This window comes from Arachis stenosperma, chromosome 9, assembly GCF_014773155.1.
Source record: "Arachis stenosperma cultivar V10309 chromosome 9, arast.V10309.gnm1.PFL2, whole genome shotgun sequence".
Lineage (NCBI taxonomy): Eukaryota > Viridiplantae > Streptophyta > Magnoliopsida > Fabales > Fabaceae > Arachis > Arachis stenosperma.
The window spans coordinates 20,552,482-20,571,415 of NC_080385.1; the positions used below are offsets into that span (position 1 = coordinate 20,552,482).

The 18,934-nt window shown below is 37.9% G+C and overlaps 1 pseudogene; it reads left to right on the top strand.

The window, feature by feature from the left end:
- The first annotated feature begins 2,676 nt into the window (after positions 1–2,676).
- LOC130949219 (dimethylnonatriene synthase-like) lies at positions 2,677–18,934 on the top strand (annotated as a pseudogene).

The window sequence follows — 18,934 nt, forward strand, 5'->3', positions numbered from 1 at the left end:
ATTTTCAATACACCAAGCATACAAGGCCACACAATTCTCGACCCAATCATTAATCCACATTACATACCAACTATGCATATTAGCACCAACCATTTACACAATCCAAACTTAATCCTAGGGGCATCTAGCCTAGGAATTCTCATCACAACACACGGTACTTAAATGAAACTTAAACCGTACCTCTTGTAGCCAAACCAATTGAGCCTCTTCTATGGAAGTCTCCACCAACCCTTAGCTCCAAGTCTCACCAAAGCTCCACAAGCAATACCAACCTCCCAATTGTGCATCAAAATCACCAAATACACTGACATAACCAATTTCACATACATACATTAACCTAGGACTCATAAAAATGACAAATCACAAGGGTTTGAGCACTTCTTATCTCAGCCCATATGAAATAGGGATAGAACCTGCTTAGAATCTATGTTGGAGTATCCCTAAACACCCAAAATCACAAGATTTCAACACTAACTATCCAAAAATATGTAACAGTAGAGAATTTCGAAAACTGGGCAGAGATAAATAGAATAATCACCATAAAACTTAGATAGATTGTAAAAGATGAGAAGAGCAATGCGTGGCCGTAAACGGCTCGTCAATCGGAGCTCCGTAGCTCAAGTTATGGTGGTTTGAAGATAAAAAAGAGTTAGGTTTTCTCTCTTCTCTTCCCTCTTCTCAATTCAGCGCCCTTCTTCTTATTTTTAGGGTAAAATGAGCTGAAATGCTCATAACTAATATTTATATACGTTGGGTCTTAGGCCCGGTTCATTTATTTTGTTCGTTGACCTAATTTTTGGGCCAAAATCCTTTAAGATTAGCGCTCTAAATCGCACTTTAAATATTTCTACCTCCCCTAATTATAATTCCTCATTTCTTAATCTTATTTACTCATAATCAATTTTCTCAGCTGCAGTACCAGACAGATCTCAGTCGGTATTGCCAGTCAAAATTCCACTGCGCGCTTTTACGCAGAAAACTATGTTTTCCGACTTAGAAAAATTCACTGAATCCAAATATCATATTTAAATAATCAAATTCCAATTGCCAAATCTTCCAACCATATTCGCTCCTATTTAACTTATTATTTAATTAATTTCGGTTAGACCGGGTATTACAGGTTTAATAAAAATTGAATACAAAAAAAGATGACTAAAGAAACTAAGGATAAACAAGAATAAAAATTTAGCTGAAAAAGATATATTGAAATTGAAATTAAAATTGAATACAAAGAGAATCACTCAATTTTTTATCCAATTTTTTGATACAATAAGAAAGAGTTTCTTCAATCTAACTTATCTACACCACAGTTTGAAAGTTAAATCGAAGGACTCACTCAATCTTCTATCCAATTTTTTGATACAATAATAGATGAACTCACTTAATTTCACTTGTTCACACTATAGTTTTATCACGAAAACAAAAAGTATTTTGACACTATTCTAATTTTTTTTATAACGACTACAATAATTTATGAAGTATTTACATCCTTTTATTAGGTCAAAACAAAAGAAATCCTAAACCCACTAACATAAATCCTAATCTAATAACTAAATAAACAAAATCAAAATACATAAAATTAAATTCAACACTCTAATATTTAAAATATAAACTAATAACTATTAAGTAAACCTTAAACACTTTGTATCATTAACATTGAACCAACGTATCAACTATCCATCATTAATACATCTATTAATTTAATATTTAAAAAAAACTTTTATATTTTTATACTTTACCTTTATATATGAGACGAATTTTCATGAATTAGTTATCTTTATTATTTGTAAATATATGAAAATACTTTGAAAAATAAAGCATATTTAAATTTGAGGGCAAATCAACCTAATAAACTAAAGGCATGGAAAAATTATGGTAATCACCCAAAGAAAAATACATTATGTACATGTTCCTAATGAATTTTTCTATGTAAATCGACATAAGTGCACTCGATTTAGCTTTGTAGGTACTAAATCGAATTAGCATCACTTGAATTAGTATGTACATATGTAAATCAAAAGAGGCTGATTCAATTTACTTAGACACTTAGTAAATCGATAGAGAAAATTTTAATTTACTCTTTCGAATAATAAACAAGTAAATTGACTGGTGATGTTTTGATTTACATGGAGGGAAGCCAATGAATAAATTTACACAATGCAATTCGATTTACTAGGAAACTTACGATCATACATAAATGGATGCAAGCTAATTCGATTCACTATGGTGCAAACGTATATAAATAGCTATTGAATGTGAATTTTTTATTATAGTGAGACTCACAATGGCTGGTAATGAGAGTTTTTTAGTTTTAGTATACTATAGAGAGTCGATTAAGAAAAAACGCGTTCTGGAATTAAGTTTACTGATAAGAATCTGCTTAGTATTTTTTTCAAACCTTCAACAAGTTTTACCGAGTTTCAAAATACTATAATCTGACGATTGGGGCTGTAAGGCGTGAAACAAGTGGAGAAGTTATTCTACAAAATTTTGACTTTCATGTTGCGAGATGATGTGAAGTATGATTCGTTCGTCATAGGCAGCGACGAAGATTTGCAAGTTTTATTCCATTGTCGTTGGCAATTTCTCAAGACGAAGACCCCTAAGCTATTGGCCAAGCTTTTGGATGTGGTCTCTACTTCAAGAGGTTCTAACTGAAATCCTTAGACTGCAGCCATGACAGCATGTTCTAGTTTTCGGCCTGTTGGTACCTCTTCTTCTATACCCGTGCTTGAGCCTGAGGCAGTTTTGGTTGTCTTCTCATCCTTCGCTACTGATTTAAACCACACTATTGACAGACAAATAGGTGACACTGGACCCTTCGGTCATGTTGCGATTGCAATGACTGACACTCCTGAAGTGGTACCGAAATCAGGACAGGATGTAGCATCGAATGGTGTGGAACATGTATTTTAAGATGATGATGATGATGATGATGATGATGTGGAGCACGCCATGATTGCCAATGATAGCGATGATAACATAGCGAGGAGTACTCGAGCTGGGGGTGCTGGAGCGGTGATGAGCGGATAATTTATACGCTTTTTGGCATTGTTTTTAGGTAGTTTTTAGTAAGTTCAAGCTACTTTTAGGGATGTTTTCATTAGTTTTTATGTTAAATTCACATTTCTGGACTTTACTATGAGTTTATGTGTTTTTCTATAATTTCAGGTAATTTCTGGCTGAAATTGAGGGACTTGAGCAAAATTCTGAAAAAGGCTGACAAAAGGACTGCTGATGCTGTTGGAATCTGACCTCCCTGCACTCGAAATAGATTTTCTGGAGCTACAAAACTCCAAATGGCGCGCTCTCAACGGCGTTGGAAAGTAGACATCCAGAGCTTTCCAGCAATATATAATAGTTCATACTTTATTCGGAAATTGACGACGTAACATGGCGTTGAACGCCAAGTACATGCTGCTGTCTGGAGTTAAACGCCAGAAACACGTCATGATCCGGAGTTGAACGCCCAAAACACGTCATAACTTGGAGTTCAACTCCAATAAAAGCCTCGGCTCGTGGATAGATCAAGCTCAGCCTAAACATACATCAAGTGGGCCCCGGAAGTGGATTTATGCATCAATTACTTACTCATGTAAACCCTAAGAGCTAGTTTATTATAAATAGAACTTTTTACTATCATAATTTCATCATGGATTGTATTTTGAATCCTGTGATCACGTTTTAGGGGGCTGGCCATTTGGCCATGCCTGAACCTTTCACTTATGTATTTTCAACGGTGGAGTTTCTGCACACCATAGATTAAGGGTGTGGAGCTCTGCTGTACCTCAAGTTTCAATACAATTACTATTACTTTCTATTCAATTCTCTTTTATTCTTATTCCAAGATATACGTTGCACAACACTTTGATGAATGTGATGATCCGTGACACTCATCATCATTCTCACCTATGAACGCGCGTGACTGACAACCACTTCCGTTCTATTCTAGGCCGGGCGCATATCTCTTAGATTCCCCAACAGAATCTTCGTGGTATAAGCTAGATAGATGGCGGCATTCATGTGGATCCGGAAAGTCTAACCTTGTCTGTGGTATTCCGAGTAGGATCCTGGGAATCCGGAAAGTCTAACCTTGTCTATGGTATTCCGAGTAGGATTCCGTTATTGAATGACTGTGACGAGCTTCAAACTCCTGAAGGCTGGGCGTGATGACAAACGCAAAAGAATCAATGGATTCTATTCCAACCTGATTGAGAACCGACAGATGATTAGCCGTGCTGTGACAGAGCATTTGGAACGTTTTCACTGAGAGGATGGGATGTAGCCATCAGCAAGGGTGATGCCTCCAGACGATTAGCCGTGCAGTGACAGTGCATAGGACCATTTTCCTGAGAGGATTGAAAGTAGCCATTGATGATGGTGATGCCCTACATACAGCTTGCCATGGAAAGGAGTAAGAAGGATTGGATGGAAGCAATGAGAAAGTAGAGATTCAAGAGGAGCACAGCATCTCCATACGCCTATCTGAAATTCCCACTATTAATTTACATAAGTATTTCTATCCCTTTTTATTTTCTATTTATTATTAATTTTCGAAGCCCATAACCATTTAATCTGCCTAACTGAGATTTACAAGGTGACCATAGCTTGCTTCATACCAACAATCTCTGTGGGATCGACCCTTACTCACGTAAGGTATTACTTGGATGACCCAGTACACTTGCTGGTTAAGTTGAACGGAATTGTGTCCACACATAGGTGCCATAATAATGATCTCATACAACAACAAAGAATACTACATTAATGTGATCACAATTTCGTCCACCAAGCGGCTAGTTTAGGAACTCAGCAGTACCCCCCGCACTTTTTATCTTTGGACTTGGATGCCATGAGACAGCATGGGGTACTCTTGTTGACATAGAGGATTCCTTTTCTTTTCTTGTTTTCTTCTCTTTCATATGAGCAGGAACAGGGAAAAAGGCACTCTTGTTGAAATTGATCCAGAACCTGAAAGGACTTTGAAGAGGAAACTAAGAGAAGCTAAATTACAACAATCCAAAAGTAACCTATCAGAAAATTTCGAACAAGAGAAGGAGATGGCAGCCGAACCCAATGAAAATAATGCAAGGAGAATGCTTGGTGACTTCACAAAGCCAACGTCCAAATTTGATGGAAGAAGCATCTCCATTCCTGCCATTGGAGCCAACAACTTTGAGCTGAAACCTCAGCTAGTTGCCTTAATGCAACAAAACTGCAAGTTTTATGGACTTCCATCTGAAGATCCTTATCAGTTTTTAACTGAGTTCTTGCAGATCTGTGAGACTGTAAAGACGAATGGAGTTGATCCTAAAGTCTACAGACTCATGCTTTTCCCTTTTGCTGTAAGAGACAGAGCTAGAATATGGTTGGATTCACAACCTAAGGATAGCCTGGACTCCTGGGATAAGCTGGTCATAGCCTTCTTGGATAAATTCTTTCCTCCTCAAAAGCTGAGCAAGCTGAGAGTGGATGTTCAAACCTTCAAACAAAAAGATGGTGAATCCCTCTATGAAGCTTGGGAAAGATACAAGCAGCTGACCAAAAGATGTCCATCTGACATGTTTTCTGAATGGACCATATTAGATATATTCTATTATGGTCTCTCTGAATTTTCGAAAATGTCATTGGACCATTCTGCAGGTGGATCTATTCACCTAAAGAAAACGCCTGAAGAGGCTCAAGAACTCATTGACATGGTTGCAAACAACCAATTCATGTACACTTCTGAGAGGAATTTCGTGAATAATGGGATACCTCAGAAGAAAGGAGTTCTTGAAATTGATGCTCTGAATGCCATATTGGCTCAGAACAAAGTGTTGACTCAACAGGTCAACATGATCTCTCAAAATCTGAATGGATGGCAACATGCATCCAACAGTACTAAAGAGGCAGCTTTTGAAGAAGCTTATGATCCTGAGAACCCTGCCATGGCAGAGGTAAATTACATGGGTGAACCTTATGGAAACACCTATAATTCATCATGGAGAAATCATCCAAATTTCTCATGGAAGGATCAACAAAAGCCTCAACAAGGCTTTAACAATGGTGGACGCAATAGGCTGAGCAATAGCAAGCCTTTCCCATCATCTTCTCAGCAACAGACAGAGAATTCTGAACAAAACACTTCTAATTTAGCCAATCTAGTCTCTGATCTGTCAAAGGCCACTTTCAGTTTCATGAGTGAAACAAGATCCTCCATTAGAAATCTGGAGGCACAAGTGGGCCAGCTGAGTAAGAAAGTCATTGAAACTCCTCCCAGTATTCTCCCAAGCAATACAGAAGAGAATCCAAAAGGAGAGTGCAAGGCCATTGATATAATCAATATGGCCAAATGCACAAGGGAGGAGAAGGACGAAAATCCTAGTGAGGAAGACCTCCTGGGACATCCCTCAAGCAAGAAGGAGTTTCCTATTAAGGATCCAAAGGAATCTGAGGCTCATATAGAGACCATAGAGATTCCATTAAATCTCCTTCTGCCATTCATAAGCTTTGAAGACTATTCTTCCTCTGAAGAGGATGAAGATGTAACTGGAGAGCAAGTTGCTCAATATTTAGGAGCTATCATGAAGCTGAATGCCAAGTTGTTTGGTAATGAGACTTGGGAAAGTGAACCTCCCTTGCTCATTAGTGAACTGGATACCTGGATTCAGCAAATTTTACCTCAAAAGAAACAAGATCCTGGCAAGTTTTTGATACCTTGTACCATAGGCACCATGACCTTTGCAAAAGCTCTGTGTGATCTGGGGTCAGGGATAAATCTTATGCCACTCTCTGTAATGGAGAAGCTGGGGATCATTGAGGTACAACCTGCCTTGTTCTCATTACAATTGGCAGATAAGTCATTGAGACAAGCTTATGGAATAGTAGAGGACGTGTTAGTAAAGGTTGAAGGCCTTTACATCCCTGCTGATTTCATAATCTTAGACACTAGGAAGGAAAATGATGAATGCATCATCCTTGGAAGACCTTTCCTAGCCACAACAGGAGCTGTGATAGATGTCAACAGAGGTGAATTAGTCCTTCAATTGAATGAGGACTTCCTTGTGTTTAAGGCACATGGCCATCCCTCTGTGACAAAAGAGAGTAAGCATGAAGAGCTTCTCTCAGTTCAGAGTCAAGAAGAGCCCCCACAGTCAAACTCTAAGTTTGATGTTGTGAGGCCACAACCATACTCTAAGTTTGGTGTTAAGATCCCATATCCAAACTCTAAGTTTGGTGTTGGCACTATACAACATTGACCTGATCACCTTTGTGGCTCCATGAGAGTCACTGTCAAGCTATTGACATTAAAGAAGCGCTTGTTGGGAGGCAACCCAATTTTATTTATCTAATTTTTATTTTATTTTATTGTTATTTTGTGTTTTCTTAGGTACATGATCATGAGGAGTCACGAAAAAATCATAAAAATTAAAAACAGAATCAAAAACAGCAGAAGAAAAAAATTCGCACCCTGGAGGAAGCACAGGCTGGCGTTCAACGCCAGTAAGATGCATCTGGCCGGCGTTCAACGCCAGAACAGAGTATCATTCTGGCGCTGAACGCCAGAAACAAGCAACATTCTGGCGCTGAACGCCAGGAATGTGCCTAGAGAAGAAAAGCTGGCGCTGAACGCTAGTAACAAGCATGAAACTGGCGTTCAACGCCAGAAACATGCTTTACATGGGCGTTGAACGCCCAAAATGTGCACCACACGGCGTTTAAACGCCAGAATGGTGTGCAAAGGCAATTTACATGCCTATTTGGTGCAGGGATGGAATTCCTTGACACCTCAGGATCTGTGGACTCCACAGGATCACCTCAGGATCTGTGGACCCCACAGGATCCCCACCTACTATATTCCCACCTTACCTCCTAATCCTATTTTTGTGATTACTCTTCCCCATGTCACACTTCCCAACACTCTTCACCAATCACCTCAATTCCTCTTCCCAATCATCCCCTTCACCACTCACATCCATCCACTCTTCCCCATAAACCCCACCTACCTTCAAAATTCAAAAATATTTTTCCACCCAATCCCACCCTAAATGGCCGAACCTACACTCTCCCCTCTCCCTATATATACCCTTCCATTCTACTTCATTTTCACACAACACAACCCCCTCTTCCATACCTTGACCGAACCTACACTTCCCCTTCTCCTCCATATTCTCTTCTTCTTCTTCTTCTCTTCTTTCTTCTATTGCTCGAGGGCAAGCAATATTTTAAGTTTGGTGTGGTAAAAGCATAAGCTTTTTGTTTTTCCATTACCATCAATGGCACCTAAGACCGGAGAATCCTCTAGAAAAGGAAAAGGGAAGGCAAACGCTTCCACCTCCGAGTCATAGGAGATAGAAAGATTCATCTCCAAGAGCCATCAAGACCACTTCTATGATGTTGTGGCAAAGAAGAAGGTGATCCCTGAGGTCCCTTTCAAGCTCAAGAAAAAGGAGTATTCGGAGATCCGACATGAAATCCGAAGAAGAGGTTAGGAAGTCCTAACCAACCCCATACAACAAGTCAGAATCTTAATGGTTCAAGAATTCTATGCCAATGCATGGATCACTGGGAACCATGATCAAAGTATGAACCCGAGTCCAAAGAATTATCTCACAATGGTTCGGGGAAAATACTTAGATTTTAGTCCGGAAAATGTGAGGTTGGCATTCCACTTGCCCATGATGCAAGGAGATGAACGCCCCTACACTAGAAGGGTCAACTTTAATCAAAGGTTGGACCAAGTCCTTATGGACATATGTGCGGAAGGAGCTCAATGGAAGAGAGACTCCAAAGGCAAGCCAGTCCAACTAAGAAGACTGGATCTCAAGCCTGTGGCTAGAGGATGGTTGGAGTTCATTCAACGCTCCATCATTCCTACTAGCAACCGATCTGAAGTTATTGTGGATCGGGCCATCATGATTCATAGCATCATGATTGGAGAGGAAGTAGAAGTTCATGAAGTCATCTCCAATGAATTCTACAAAATAGCCGAAAAGTCCTCCACCATGGCAAGGCTAGCTTTTCCTCACCCCATTTTCCATCTATGTTACTCAGCTGGAGTTATCATAGAAGGATACATCTCCATTGAAGAGGATAAGCCCATCACCAAGAAGAGGATGGAGCAAGCAAGAGAGACCCCCCACGATTCTCAAGAGATGCATGAGGAAGCTCATCATCAAGAAATCCCTGAGATGCCTCAAGGGATGCACTTTCTTTCCAACAACTATTGGGAACAACTCAACACTTCCTTAGAAGATTTGAGCCACAATATGGAACAATTAAGGGTGGAACATCATGAGCACTCCATCATTCTCCAAGAAATAAGAGAAGATCAAAGAGCAATGAGGGAGGAGCAACAAAGGCAAGGAAAGGACATAGAAGAGCTTAAGGACATTGTTGGTCCTTCAAGAAGAAGACGCCACTAAAGGTGGATTCATTCCTTGTTCTTATTTCTTTCTGCTTTCCGTTTTTTTATGTTGAGTTTATCTATGTTTTGTGTCTCTACTTCATGATCATTAGTATGTAGTAACTATGTCTTAAGGCTATGAATAAAATCCATTAATCCTTCACCTCTCTTAAATGAAATATGTTTTAATTCAAAAGAACAAGAAGTACATGAATTTCAAATTTATCCTTGAATTTAATTTAATTATATTGATGTGGTGACAATACTTTTGTTTTCTGAATGAATGCTTGAACAGTGCATATGTCTTTTGATCTTGTTGTTTATGAATGTTAAAATTGTTGGCTCTTGAAAGAATGATGAACAAAGAGAAATGTTATTGATGATCTGAAAAATCATGAAATTGATTCTTGAAGCAAGAAAAAGCAGTGAAAAAGAAAGCTTGCGAAAAAAAAATATATTTTGGTGAAAAAAAATATAAAGAAAAAGAAAAAGCAAGTAGAAAAAGCCAATAGCCCTTAAAACCAAAAGGCAAGGATAAAAAGGATCCAAGGCTTTGAGCATCAATGGATAGGAGGGCCCAAGGAAATAAAATCCAGGCCTAAGCGGCTAAACCAAGCTGTCCCTAACCATGTGCTTGTGGCATGCAGGTCCAAGTGAAAAGCTTGAGACTGAGTGGTTAAAGTCGTGATCCAAAGCAAAAAGAGTGTGCTTAAGAGCTCTGGACACTACTAACTGGGGACTCTAGCAAAGCTGAGTCACAATCTGAAAAGGTTCACCCAGTTATGTGTCTGTGGCATTTATGTATCCGGTGGTAATACTGGAAAACAAAGTGCTTAGGGCCACGGCCAAGACTCATAAGTAGCTGTGTTCAAGAATCAACATGCTTAACTAGGAAAATCAATAACACTATCCAAAATTCTAAGTTCCTAGAGAAGCCAATCATTCAGAACTTCAAAGGAAAAAGTGAGATGCCAAAACTGTTCAGAAGCAAAAAGCTACAAGTCCCGCTCATCTAATTAGAATTAATATTCATTGATATTTTAGAATTTATAGTATATTCTCTTCTTTTTATCCTAATTGATTTTCAGTTGCTTGGGGACAAGCAACAATTTAAGTTTGGTGTTGTGATGAGCGGATAATTTATACGCTTTTTGGCATTGTTTTTAGGTAGTTTTTAGTAAGTTCAAGCTACTTTTAGGGATGTTTTCATTAGTTTTTATGTTAAATTCACATTTCTGGACTTTACTATGAGTTTGTGTGTTTTTCTGTAATTTCAGGTAATTTCTGGCTGAAATTGAGGGACTTGAGCAAAACTTTGAAAAAGGCTGACAAAAGGACTGCTGATGATGTTGGAATCTGACCTCCCTGCACTCGAAATGGATTTTCTGGAGCTACAGAACTCCAAATGGCGCGCTCTCAACGTCGTTGGAAAGTAGACATTCAGAGCTTTCCAGCAATATATAATAGTCCATACTTTATTCGGAAATTGATGACGTAACTTGGCGTTGAACGCTAAGTACATGCTGCTGTCTGGAGTTAAACGCCAGAAACACGTCATGATCCGGAGTTGAACGCCCAAAACACGTCATAACTTGGAGTTCAACTCCAATAAAAGCCTCAGCTCGTGGATAGATCAAGCTCAGCCCAAACATACACCAAGTGGGCCCCGGAAGTGGATTTATGCATCAATTACTTACTCATGTAAACCCTAGGAGCTAGTTTATTATAAATAGAACTTTTTACTATCATAATCTCATCCTGGATTGTATTTTGAATCCTGTGATCACGTTTTAGGGGGCTGGCCATTCGGCCATGCCTGAACCTTTCACTTATGTATTTTCAACGGTGGAGTTTCTGCACACCATAGATTAAGGGTGTGGAGCTCTGCTGTACCTCAAGTTTCAATACAATTACTATTACTTTCTATTCAATTCTCTTTTATTCTTATTCCAAGATATACGTTGCACAACACTTTGATGAATGTGATGATCCGTGACACTCATCATCATTCTCACCTATGAACGCGCGTGACTGACAACCACTTCCGTTCTATTCTAGGCCGGGCGCATATCTCTTAGATTCCCCAACAGAATCTTCGTGGTATAAGCTAGATAGATGGCGGCATTCATGTGGATCCGGAAAGTCTAACCTTGTCTGTGGTATTCCGAGTAGGATCCTGGGAATCCGGAAAGTCTAACCTTGTCTGTGGTATTCCGAGTAGGATTCTGTTATTGAATGACTGTGACGAGCTTTAAACTCCTGAAGGCTGGGCGTGATGACAAACGCAAAAGAATCAATGGATTCTATTCCAACCTGATTGAGAACCGACAGATGATTAGCCATGCTGTGACAGAGCATTTGGAACGTTTTCACTGAGAGGATGGGATGTAGCCATCAGCAAGGGTGATGCCTCCAGACGATTAGCCGTGCAGTGACAGCGCATAGGACCATTTTCCCGAGAGGATTGAAAGTAGCCATTGATGATGGTGATGCCCTACATACAGCTTGCCATGGAAAGGAGTAAGAAGGATTGGATGGAAGCAATGAGAAAGTAGAGATTCAAGAGGAGCACAGCATCTCCATACGCCTATCTGAAATTCCCACTATTAATTTACATAAGTATTTCTATCCCTTTTTATTTTCTATTTATTATTAATTTTCGAAACCCATAACCATTTAATCTGCCTAACTGAGATTTACAAGGTGACCATAGCTTGCTTCATACCAACAATCTCTGTGGGATCGACCCTTACTCACGTAAGGTATTACTTGGATGACCCAGTACACTTGCTGGTTAAGTTGAACGGAGTTGTGTCCACACATAGGTGCCATAATAATGATCCCATACAACAACAAAGAATACTACATTGATGTGATCACAATTTCGTCCACCAAGCGGCTAGTTTAGGAACTCAGCAGTACCCCCTGCACTTTTTATCTTTGGACTTGGATGCTATGAGACAGCATGGGGTACCCGGCGTGCCTGTCGGATTTGGGGCCAGAGAGACACAGGATATAGGAGAAGTAGTTGAGTTCTAGGTCGGGCAGCAGTTTCAGGATAAAGAAGAGGTCGTGCTGAGCGTGAAGACCTATAGCATCTGACGTGGGATTGAGTATAAGTGTTGGAATCCGATTATCGCAAGTACCATGGGAAGTGTAAAGAATTCGGCACCGAGTACACATGATTGATTCGTATTAGTCTCCGCCAGCGCAGAGGTATTTGGAAGGTAAAACGGTACAATGGACCGCATACTTGTCTGGCCACATCGATATTTAGTTATTACATGAGGCTTGATTACCATGTGATCTCGGCCTTCATACTGCCTAGGAACACAGAAAACAACTAGTAATCAATTGAGTACCTTATCGCCAGGGGCCAGTGAAAGGTGTCAAATCCATCCGGTCTGAAACCAAGAAAGCGCCAGAAGATCCATGACTGGAGGAGTTGCATTGGACCTGCCAACTTAACCACGTGCTTGTTGGCCACACGACATAGGCACCTGTATAACCACGACCCCAGTTATATCTGACCATGTCCTCTCACCTCGCTACTTAGGGAAACCACCTGATATGCATGTGTGTACCAGACTTGTCATCGAAGAGCTGCGTTGATAATAGCATCATGATGTCGCTCTTGCGTACCTCCTAACTGTCTCCTCGTCTGTGCCTTCGGGAAGGTCACTAAATGTCTCCTGCATCCAAGTGCACTTCACGGTAAACTTGTCAATGCATCCTGGTGGCAACAACACACCCAACAAATACTGGAACTAAATCCATGTCGGACGGTCGTTGTCGATATATCGCCCGAAGTCCGTCAGACAACCGCTGACGTACTGTTCGTGGATCGAGAGCCCTAGCTGGTAAGCTACATCCTGTAGCGTAATTAATCATGCACTCACCAAATGACAAATGAAATGCGTGCATCTCCGGCCGCCATCTATCCACAAATGTACTCACTAATGGCTCATCCAACCTAAACCAGTAGTCGTTGAGCCTCGTGAGATGGGCCAGTCCAACCATCTGCAGGTACGACACGATCCTATTGTCTAACAGCATACCATGCTGCCTTCTCATGCTCGTGATACAGCGGTGGGACTGCATGACATGAAAAAAATTCTCTTACAATCATAACACTTTTCAACACAACATTCACCTAAAACGGATAATTTTAATCGAAAAATATTTTAACCAAAATAGCATTAAATTCTAACATAACATAGTCTACCTACTATTTACAGCATAAAGCTAAAGTCTTTATTATTTACCTAGAATTATACTATTTCTCATTAATCTAACATTTGATAATTCAAATTTTTAAATAAATTAAATCATTCTATACTCTAGGCTAATCTTCTGCTGCCTACATAATCCAAAACTTGAAATCCAAGTTAACTTAAAGATTCTTATCCCTATATGAATACTCTAACTACTATTCGAGGTTTAAAGAGTCTATTAATTATAATATTCAAGTTCTAAATGGTTTAATATTACTAACAATCTTCTAACACACTACTACCCCTAAATCAATACTCTAACTACTACTTTAAGGTTAGACATTCCAATAATTCTAATAATCAAATTTTAAGCGATTTAATATCACTAACAACGATTTATTTCTTACAGAAAATAAAAAAAATAATTTACTAGCCTCTTTATGCACGCTACCAGCAATGTGTGCGACTCCATCCAACCGATAGATTCGATTTGGGTCGTCTTCTATTTCTGTGGTATCAAACTTGTAGCGTAGACTTACTTTGGATTTTCGGATGTGGTGGGTATAGTGGTAAAATGTAATTCGAATTAGATAAATTCGAATTCTATATATAGAGAAAATGAGAGTAAATCGAATTACGGGGCATAGATTTATATTGGAGCCACTTTATATGTAAATCGAATTGCATTGTTTCGATTTACCATAAATTAGAAAACCATAGGCTAAATCAACGCTACCTGTATCGATTTATTATGGATGAGCTCAAAATCATGTGTTTTCTTAGTAAATCGAAGTTACCTGTATCGATTTACACTCTATTATACTAATTTAAAATGCTGTCATTCAATTTATTTTTTATTTTTGTAAATCGAAAGTTTCTCATTCGATGTATATAATTACATACATTAAAAACATACACCTAATATATTTTTTTGGGATGATTACCGTAACTTTTACATGTCTTTAGTTTATTAGGGTGATTTGTCCGAAATTTTATTTATTTATCATTATTATTTAACCAAAGCAATAAGAGGCAGGGAATGAGAGTTGAGTACAACTGTATAATACCTTAAATTTAAATGTGGCGTTCAGGATATTTAATCAAATTAAAGTTGTTTACTCAAATTATTTACTTTTTGTATTTTAAAAGAATACTCATATTTCATTGTCCACTTCATTTAAATATTATGTAAGTCGTATTCTTATTTTTGGTGACTAAATAGAAAAGAAAGAAAAAAAATAGAGACAAAGCCAAATTAATTGGCTAGATTCATATCTAAATCTATTAGATGTTGAAGCTCACTCCATGGTTGGCTCCAATTCGAGTAAATGTTCGCACCAGAAGCAGCTGCTTTATCCATACAATCTGCAACACTATTTGCATTCTGCTGAATTAAAAGAATAGAGACTCTCCAATTTCAATTCATAACCTCCTGTATATGATTTGCCAAATTCCATTCCGGAATATCTTTACCAAGCATTATTTGGTTTACTAAGAAAAGAGCTTATAAACAGTCTGTTTCACAAATAACCTCACGAAATCCATTCTCCCAAGCAAGAAGTAAACATCTCCAAATTGCATACAATTCAGCAAAAAGAATACTGCACACTTCGACTTTTCCAGTGCAACCTTTCAACCAACATCCATCAGGATTGCGAATGATACAACCAAAACCAGCATAGCCAAAAGGAGCAAAATAACTAGCATCACAATTCAATTTAACAGAATGAAGTGGAGGTGGAATCCAATGCAAACAAAGCGAAGGAGGAGACGAAGATTGATGCATAACAAAAATAGTGTGAAACTCCCTTACTAAACTACGAATCAAACTCACCACTTTACTAGCATTCCAAGAATCATCTATATTAAATAAGTCATAATTTTTGCTTCTCCAAATCCACCAGATAGTCGAAAAGAAAAGAAAAACATCTCTACTCCTTGCACCTCTGTAGAGCCAATTACGTAAATCTGAGTTATCTGAATACAGGCCTAAAAGGTTCCAGACCTCTTTGGCACTAGGGCACTCCCGAAGACAAGAAGAATGGATTCAAAACCATTCTGACACCGATGACAGGTGCTAGATAAAGCTAAGCCACGACCCAAACGAAACTCTGCCGTAGGAATAGCATTATGAAGACTGAGCCAAATTAAGAACTTGTACTTCTCAAGAATATGCAGTCGCCATACCCACAACCAATTATCATGCTCATTCTAGTCAAACTTTCTTTTGGCTAGCCAACTATACCCACTCCTAACTGAGTAGAGTCTAAAAGATGCCACACCCCACGACCAACCCGAACTCTCTCCAGCATTCAAATCTGGATTATAAGCATTCAAACGCTGTTTGACATCTTCTAGAATGATAGAGAAAATATCATGGAGATTCTATTGACCATCTTTCCAAACGTCTCTAATAGTTAAATCAGAGTCAGATATATGTACAAAAGGGACATCTTGAGCAATTGGACCATCAATACTCCAATTGTCAAACCAAAAAGATTGATCAAGTGACTTAACGCATCAAGACAAGGCATCCTTAAGGTAGCGTTTGGTTACTGAGACGTAGACACTGAGACATAGACACAGTGGTACACGGTGACACATGTCTGCTGTTTGGTTTGGTGAGACACAGATTTTCGAAGGACACGGGAGGACATGGATGGACACGAAGACACTAAATTTGTGTACCTCCAATTTGGTGAGACACTGAGACACAACTTGTGAGACACTAATTTTTTACTCTTTTACCCTTATTGAGTTTTTAAAATTTATCTTCTTATCTTCCCAAATCTTTTTTTTCTCTTTCTCTTTTAGATTCTACAACTAAATTTACTTTTCTATTTTTTTCAAAAAAAATTGTACATTTAATTTTTTATTTATTTAAATTTTGATTAATCTTTGATAAATTCTGAACTTTAATTTTCTATTTTTTTTTCAAGAACAATTATATATTTAATATTTAAATGATAATTTAAGATGGTATTAGAAGAAATAAAAAATTATTAGAAGAAATAAAAATTTAATGGTGATGGCATGCATTGTTTGGGATAATAGGTGTATTGTAATAATGGTAAAACTTGTGGTTGAATGAAGGGTAATTCAGTCTTTTTTAAATATATGTGTCTTATTTCTTATTTTTGCCAAATACAATACATAGACACAAATATTTTATGTCCATGTCTTTAATGTCTGTGTCTCTGTGTCTATGTCTCATCAAATACATCAACCAAACGGAGCCTTAAGAGCACCAAAAGCCTTTGAGATACTCTTCCAGACATGAAAAGCGTTGCAAGGGACAGGGTCATCTAAAACTCCCTCATTCTTCAGATACTTCGTCCTCAATAGTGCAATACAAGACTTGTCCTGATAATAGAAAAGTTGCCAAACCAATTTATCAAGTAAAGATATATTAACACACGCAGAATCTCTAACACTCAAGCCACCAAATTTCTTTGAAGTGATCACGGTCCTCCAATTAACAAGAAAAAAAGAAAGACCTCTACCATCAACTTGACCCTTCTAAAATTATATTCTTATTTGGTTTACTTTATTTAAGTATTTTTTTAATTATTTTTTCGTTTTTACATAAAACTTAATTGCATTAGTTAGTGAAATGGAGACAGTACAGCAGAAACATGCCCAAAGTGGACCCAGTGAATCCGTAAACGCTTAGCCTTATACAATATACAACATGTTCATTTTTCTAATATTTTTAATTAAAAAATCATCAAATATACAAAAACTTTTTAAAAATATATTTATATTAAGAAAACGTATATATTCAAATAGATTTCCAAACAATTTCACGTCGAACGATTTTATTTCCAAAAACAAATTTACTCAGATTTTTTAATTTTATAAAAATAAGACATAAATATTTATATTAATCATACTCGTTATTTTATTTAGATAAATAAATTCTCAAAAATATGATATAAAAACTTATATATCTTATTTTGTAAAGTTAAAGAACTTCAATATAATAAAACCTTTTATAAAACGAAAATGTCCCATACAAAATTTTTTAAAAATATTTGAATATATACTTAAAAGAATAAAAATATTATTCATACATTAAAATTAGTTACTAAAATCAACTACAATATATCTGTATATAAATATATGTGTAATTTAATTTATTTTTAATATATATTTATATTTTAATATATATTTAATACAAACAATTAATTTTACTGATTAATTTTAATATATACCTAACATAATCATAAAAAAAAAATTAACTTAATGACATCTAATATTCACGTCAGATCTTGTGTCCCTTGGGCACACCTACTCTCTAGCAATATAAATAATTCACTCAGGGATACAACCTTTCATCCCAATTACACACAATAGAATCTAACCTGTGACGGGGATATAAAAGTCATAACCGTCAAAGCTATGCCTATAGCATTGCAGCCCCCTGCCTGGGATTAAATTGCAGCCACATGGCTTGCAAGTTGCAATCTTTCTTGCCCTCCTTCTTACACCCGCTACATCCGCCGCCGGCGATATAAATTACCGCCAAGCTCAAAACCATGGCCCATTATCGCAAATTTCAACCTTATTGGGCCTCTCCCTCACCGGTCCCGGCATACTCTCAGCAAAAAGTATGGGGCCATCATGCACCTCCAGTTGGTTCTACCCCTATCGTCATGGGCTCCACAGCCCAAATGGCAAAGGCCTTCTCAAAAGATACAGTTGCAATTGTAGATCGGCCCAAACTTGCTGCAGGAAAATACACAGCTTATTACTATTCCAATATTACTTGGTCCCAGTACGGCTCATACTGGAAAGTGGAAACAACACCGCAGATTGTGCGTAACAGAATTATTCAGCGCGAAACACCTCCACTCTTATGAGAAGATAAGATCATAAGAAAGCAGGAGCTACGTGCTTTTCTGAATAAGCTGTTCAACAACGCCAACAAAACCATTGTGTTAAAGGACCATTTATCCACCTTAAGCCTCAATATCATGAGCTGCATGGTGTTCAGGAAGACGTACTTAGAGAACTTGGAGGATGCAATTGTATCGCCGGAAAAGTTCAAGAAGATGCTTGACGAATTGTTCTTGCTAAATGATGTGCTCAATATTGGGGACTTTGTCCCTTGGATTAACTTCTTGGATTTGCAGGGTTACCTAAAGAAGATGAAAATGTTGTGTAAGAAGTTCGATAGGTTTACGGAGCATGTGTTGGATGAACACATTGAGAGGAGGAAAGCGGTGAAGGATTATGTTACAAAAGACATGAAGATTATGTTGCAAAAGACATGGTTGATGTTCTTGTGCGGATTGGAGAGGATCCAACTCTTCAGTCATCATGTAGTACTTAA